This window comes from Salvia hispanica, chromosome 1, assembly GCF_023119035.1.
Source record: "Salvia hispanica cultivar TCC Black 2014 chromosome 1, UniMelb_Shisp_WGS_1.0, whole genome shotgun sequence".
In the NCBI taxonomy this organism is placed as follows: Eukaryota; Viridiplantae; Streptophyta; class Magnoliopsida; order Lamiales; family Lamiaceae; genus Salvia; species Salvia hispanica.
In genome coordinates this window covers 15,108,143-15,114,142 of record NC_062965.1, presented here as the reverse complement: position 1 = coordinate 15,114,142, position 6,000 = coordinate 15,108,143, and positions in this window count along the sequence as shown.

Here is a 6,000-nt window from a genome sequence, read left to right as displayed (position 1 = left end):
TTTTGACTGGCCAGTCTATGGAAAATAATTTGTGATACTCGTGATATTTCTCTTAACTGCTTAAAACTCGAGTTCACTTGGTAAGGGTGGCATAACTTATTAAATAAAATGTTTTGGCAATGAGCTCACTGAGTATTTCAAAATACTCAGCCCTGCATGTGTTTTTTCCTTATGTGCAAGGTTGAATGATGACGAGCGGTGGCGGGTGTTGAGCAGCTTAATTAATAACCATGGATGTGTTGAACTCTAAGTGTAGTTGTGTCACCATACATAGCTATGCTCCTCTCTTGGTCGTTTTCCGCTGAATTTTTGATACTCTTTGGAATTTCTTTTGGGATATTTACGTCTTACTTTTGTTTGTGGCCTTAGCCCTTTTCTCGTGATTTTGTCTTGGATACTATGTCGTACTCTTAAGGTTTTGACCATCATTTATGATATCTATCTTCCTTTGAATTTCTAGGTTATGTTGTTGCATTAAATACTCTGATATTTCTTCCAAATCTTTTGGTCAGTACTCTTTAAATGAAACCCTAGCCTATGTTTACTTCTTTTGAGTCGGTTTCGGGTAGCAGCCGCCGCATTTATTGTACCCTAGGAGGGCGGACTGTTACAATTTGCGTACATGATTAAATTGGAAAGAACATACAAAGATTTTTTAAATTTGAACATATAATATTTCAATTTTGAAGTTGTTAAGTATTAACTCACCAACTATATATAATGCCCCAAGAATGTATAATGTCAGAGAACTATTGTGAAAAGAACATACGAAAGTACATATATCATGAAGAATGAAAGAATATGGCAATAGTAACTCAGCTAATATAATAATATTCCTTTTCTTTGATAAATGTGATTGATATGAATTTCAATCTCTCCATCTCCCAATTCTAAATATTAATTAAGTTAGTAAAACTGAAACATCATAGAAATTATGAGTGCAAACCATATACTCAATTTTTCACCACACAAATTGTACTGGCATATAAAAAGTAGATAAAAATAAGAAAATATTTCGGAATAAGGAAACAGAACAATAAGTGAGAAAATGACAAGCTAGATCAAGTGGGTCATCATATTTAATTCGTGATAATCATGAAGCATAATAATCTAGTGTGATCTTTCTCTAATTTACGCCATTAAAAAGACTTCAATAATTAAAAGGATAAAATCTTGTAAAAGAGTTCAAGATCAGGTCGGTTTGGTTGGGAAAGTTTCTCTATTTAATTTACTTTAATCCCACTCTTTTTCCCTTTCTAAATGGAGTATTAGTGTACACTTTAAGGATATTTTAACCGCTGTTTGAGAAAATAAATTCTCCTTAGACTTGACTATTAGTTTTAAGAAATACTATAGTTTTCGTCACTAACATAAATCTATAATTATTCCTTTTGGTCACTTTACGTTAAGTTGTTGCATGCTTTTAAAATGACCTTTGATATTGGCAAATTGATTTTTTTTTGGTTCTCTTTTTGTTCTTAACGAATCTAGTGATGTAAATCATGCAATAGGCCTAACTTTTACTGTGCCACCGAATTTTAGCTTTTATTAACCAATCGTAACATATATATTTGAAAAAAAATACTATAATCAAGCTTATTCAGTTCTAATCAAGCTTTTTGTCATTTGATTAAGAAAGTAAAAGACAATAATTTCATTAAGATGTTAAGTACTTTTTCTTTTACTTATTACGCCTAAATTTAATGTAATCAATTTATAAATTAAAAATAATGTGAGCCCCCAATTTAATCTATTATCCATTTTTCATTTTTTTTTTCTTTTCTCTTTCAAGTTGATGATTTTAATTTGATGATCCCTAGAATAATATATAAGGTCTTATCTATAATTTTAATTTCGGTTCCTCCATAAATTAAAAAAGTTGTTTTATTCTTTTAATGTTATCCACGCAAAATTCTCACCAAACATTTAAAATGATGCCTTGCAATTTTTTTGTGGATGAATGGAGTATTATTATAAATAATGATAACGATGACTAAATGTATGCTCACAAGTTTGTTTAAATATATGACTCCCCAAACTTTAGTTTTGATTCATTTATTTTGGAAATTAAATTATTGAACAACTTATAGTAGGCAATGGGCTAGTACGTAGCTTCATCTAGCTATTCATATTTTTAACGGTCTAAAGTTGAGCTGCCATATAAGTCGATGTATTATCTAGCTCCTTTTACCTAAATGTTTCCTTAATTGCGATACATTTATTTGACAATGCAACGATTCTGGTATCACAACTTGAATAGCCACACCACATACACATTTGAAAATGACCATACTAACCTCCACAACCTTTTGAAAATGAGTAAATTATCAAATAAATCACGAAGTTAACTAAAAATAGAAAATAAATCACCAAGTAAATTTGCAATTGTTTCATCCTAAGTTTGAAAAATTGTCAATAAATCATAGCGTCAATTTCTCCCAATTTTTTTTTTAAAAAATCGATAGTTGCGAATTTTCCAATTTTTTAAATAATTAATTGTAATAATTTCTAAAAGTATATGGGATAGACCAAAATTTGTTTAAATTTGATGATATATTTCGTAATTTGCACAATTATAATTTGATTAACATAATTAAATACGTAAAAAAAAGATGGATCGAAATGCGTTTCTCTAATTATTTGAAGTGCCTCGCTAAATATGATTGCATGATTGTCATGAAGCCATGTTAATAAGTATGAGTGGGTCGAACTATTTGATGCCGATTGACAATAATAAATTAATAATTTTGCAATATCAGGAAAAAGGGGTTTTAGTTAATTAAGCTGTCCCATTAAAAGTTTAGGATTTTGGAACCATTGTTAAGTTTTTAATTTGAAAGTTTATTCTCACCTCTTTAAAAAGTATCTATATCCATTAATGATTTCCCTACCTTTTTATACAACTATGAAGTGTCCCTCTCCACAAAATACGTTTACATTATCTTGTAAGCATCAAAGCATTATCTTTGGTACCTTAAATTAAGTATGCATTGCATCATAGTTGACAAAAGAAAACTATTGAAAAGAAAATTTCAAGCGAATTTAGCATAAATTTTTAGGTAAGTTCCATGAAAGAAAGCAATAAGAACGTACGAAGAAGCAAGGTAACCCGAATAAAACAAGAAAAATATATTAGTAGTACTTAATATCCTTCGTGATTTTTGGATTGTACTAATTTATTTTCAACTAACAATTGCGAGTAGGTTTTTTAATCTAGTCTTATAATATGTACTCCCTCTAGTCCTTCAAATTAATTATCTCATTTCACTTTTACTATTTTCAGTAGGTGGACCTCATATTTTACTAACTCATTTTACTCACAATTATTATAAGAAGATATATAGAAGTAGGATTCACATTCTATCAATTTTTTTATCCTGCTTTTCTTGATAATGTTAAACAATTTCTTAAAACCTGCAACGGTCAACTATGAGACAATTAAATGGGGACCGAAGGAAGTATCTAATTGGAGTATCATATTAGCTAGGGAGTACGAACCCAATGCATCTCATAAAACATGAATCGAACAATATCATATTTCTTGACGAAAACATCGATCAAACAATATTATTCTATTGTAGTTGAAGCATTTCTTTTGGCCATAAAGTATAAACGTTTCGAGCTAAGTGCGTGGAAAATTAATAAAATAAAAAGGATTAAATACATTGATTTTTGTTATAAAAAACAACCTAACTGCATTTATTTGTTGAAATGGGAATACGACTCGACTGAATTGGAACAATGCATCATTATGGCTGATTATTGAGTTGACATTTGACACCAACTAGATCCTGGCCAGATATTTCACCCCTAGATTGGGTTCTCCAAATATTTGTCTTTTTTTCCATTTTATGTTAAACAAATTAACTTACCAAGTACCAACCATAGATTTAAGATTGTAGGATTTGACTAATATGTGGGCACTTATCTTTCCTTTTTCCTTTTATGAGCACAGTAATATATAGTTCTAAATCACATAAAAGGGGAATATATTCAAAAATCTCATGAAAACATTTCTGACACTAACACTCTTTTCTGGTTTATTTTCAACATGTTTGGAGTGCCATCATGACTTCATGGATAGTTTTGGACTCTAGGCAATTCTTTGCAATTGAATCTACTTTTTGAAAGCAAAGATGATAGATGAATTGAATATATACAAAAAAAAATTAGGTTTTGAAAAAGAAATCGCATGTTGCTATGTCGGATTTGGATTTGATCTTAGGTTCTTTGAACTTCTCTACATTGTAGTAGTATTTTTGTACGGTATAGAACCTATTTTGCTAAAAATGTCCCCTTTAATTGAAAAGTATAACTGTAGAGGCTCCATTCATGTAAGCATCAGACCAATCAAGAAATTAAAGTGAATTTTCTTTTATTCTCTTGTATTTGATGCAACATGCTGATAAGTTGATAACACCATTCACTCACGCTGTCCCATTCCAATTCAAATTTATATTAGGTCTTATATTTTGCGGACTAGTACTTTTTGTATCAAAATAAATAAATAAAACTTTATATTAATTGTTGTATTTCAAACATGTAGATTTTTTTATGTTGTAAGAATCATGCAACTACTATATTTCATGTGCACTCGATAAATCTTAACTCCTCATATATTAATATGTTTACTACAAAATAATTGTCATGACATGAATTTAATGACATCAAGAGCTGGCTATAGTGAAAATAATTAGTTACGTAACTACGTTCTTTAATGGCACTAGACGAACTAGATAGATGTCATTCCATAAGATTATCTTGAAGATCTTTCCTCGTGATAACTTACAAATAAGGTAAGATTATCTTGAAGATCTTTCCTTATCTTGAAATGATATCTTACAAAAAAGGTAAGATTATCTTGAAGATTATTTCTTATCAAGAGACGTAGTCTCCAAACCTGGTGGGCTTAGACCTTTTACATTGGGGATGCACAGGCTTAGATCGTGGTTGCACTGTCCGGCATCGAGTGAGTTGGATACGGCTAGGCATGTATCACAATTCACAAGTGTTCACGGATTTATTTTTGGATCATTCAAAAATACATAGTACTAATTTTACTTGTTCACCCAACTAGTGTAGTGTTTTCAGTTTACTTTGTTCATCGATATGAAATGAGTTTGTAGTCAATAAACTTCTTCGCAAACTAATTAAGATCACAAGTCTTGCACATCGAGAAACACTAATATAGTTATTCCAATTTTACTTATTCGATGTGGGATGAATTTGTACCAAACACTTCTAATTTAGGGTCTTGATCTCAACACTACACATTTGAATGAGAAGATTGGACATTCATATAGTGATTGAATTTCAGATTCCCTTTTCAGTTATGTATTGACCAACACTGTAAGCAATATATATTGCTTGCGGCAGACAACATCCATTGGAATCGCTCCAAGGTCGGTTAGAATTTGGCGATTCAAAACAGACATTATAAGTGGAATTTGTCCAATGATCAAATAAATTATGACATTTGAAGTCCTAAAACATGATGGTGTTGTAAGAAAATTTTAATTTGGCATTATTCCATGTTTTTTTTTAATAATTTTCTGTTCATATATCAAATTGGACGGCAAAAAAAGTGAGGCAAAGTTAAAGAGAGTGATACGACACTCCACTATGAGTGTAGAGTCTTGAGTCATGACCTTTTTTCTAGGAGCTTCGAATTAAACACATGTGTCTGACTATTTCTCTATCAAACATGTGAGGATTTGGCGATGCACATCCAAACTATTAAGTACATGCGTCATTGTTTGTTTCTCTCATCAAACATGTGAGTATTTGACGATGCACATCAGAACTTAAACTAAATACATGCTTCATCGTCTATTCCTCTTGTCAAATGATGCATATCCGAACTCCACGTTAGTATTGAGGATTTATGGCGTGCACACTCAAACTTCACATCTATTTCTCTCATCAAATATGTGAGGATTTGACAATGCACTCCCGAACTCCACATTAATATGGTATTGCGGATTTGACTATGCACACTCA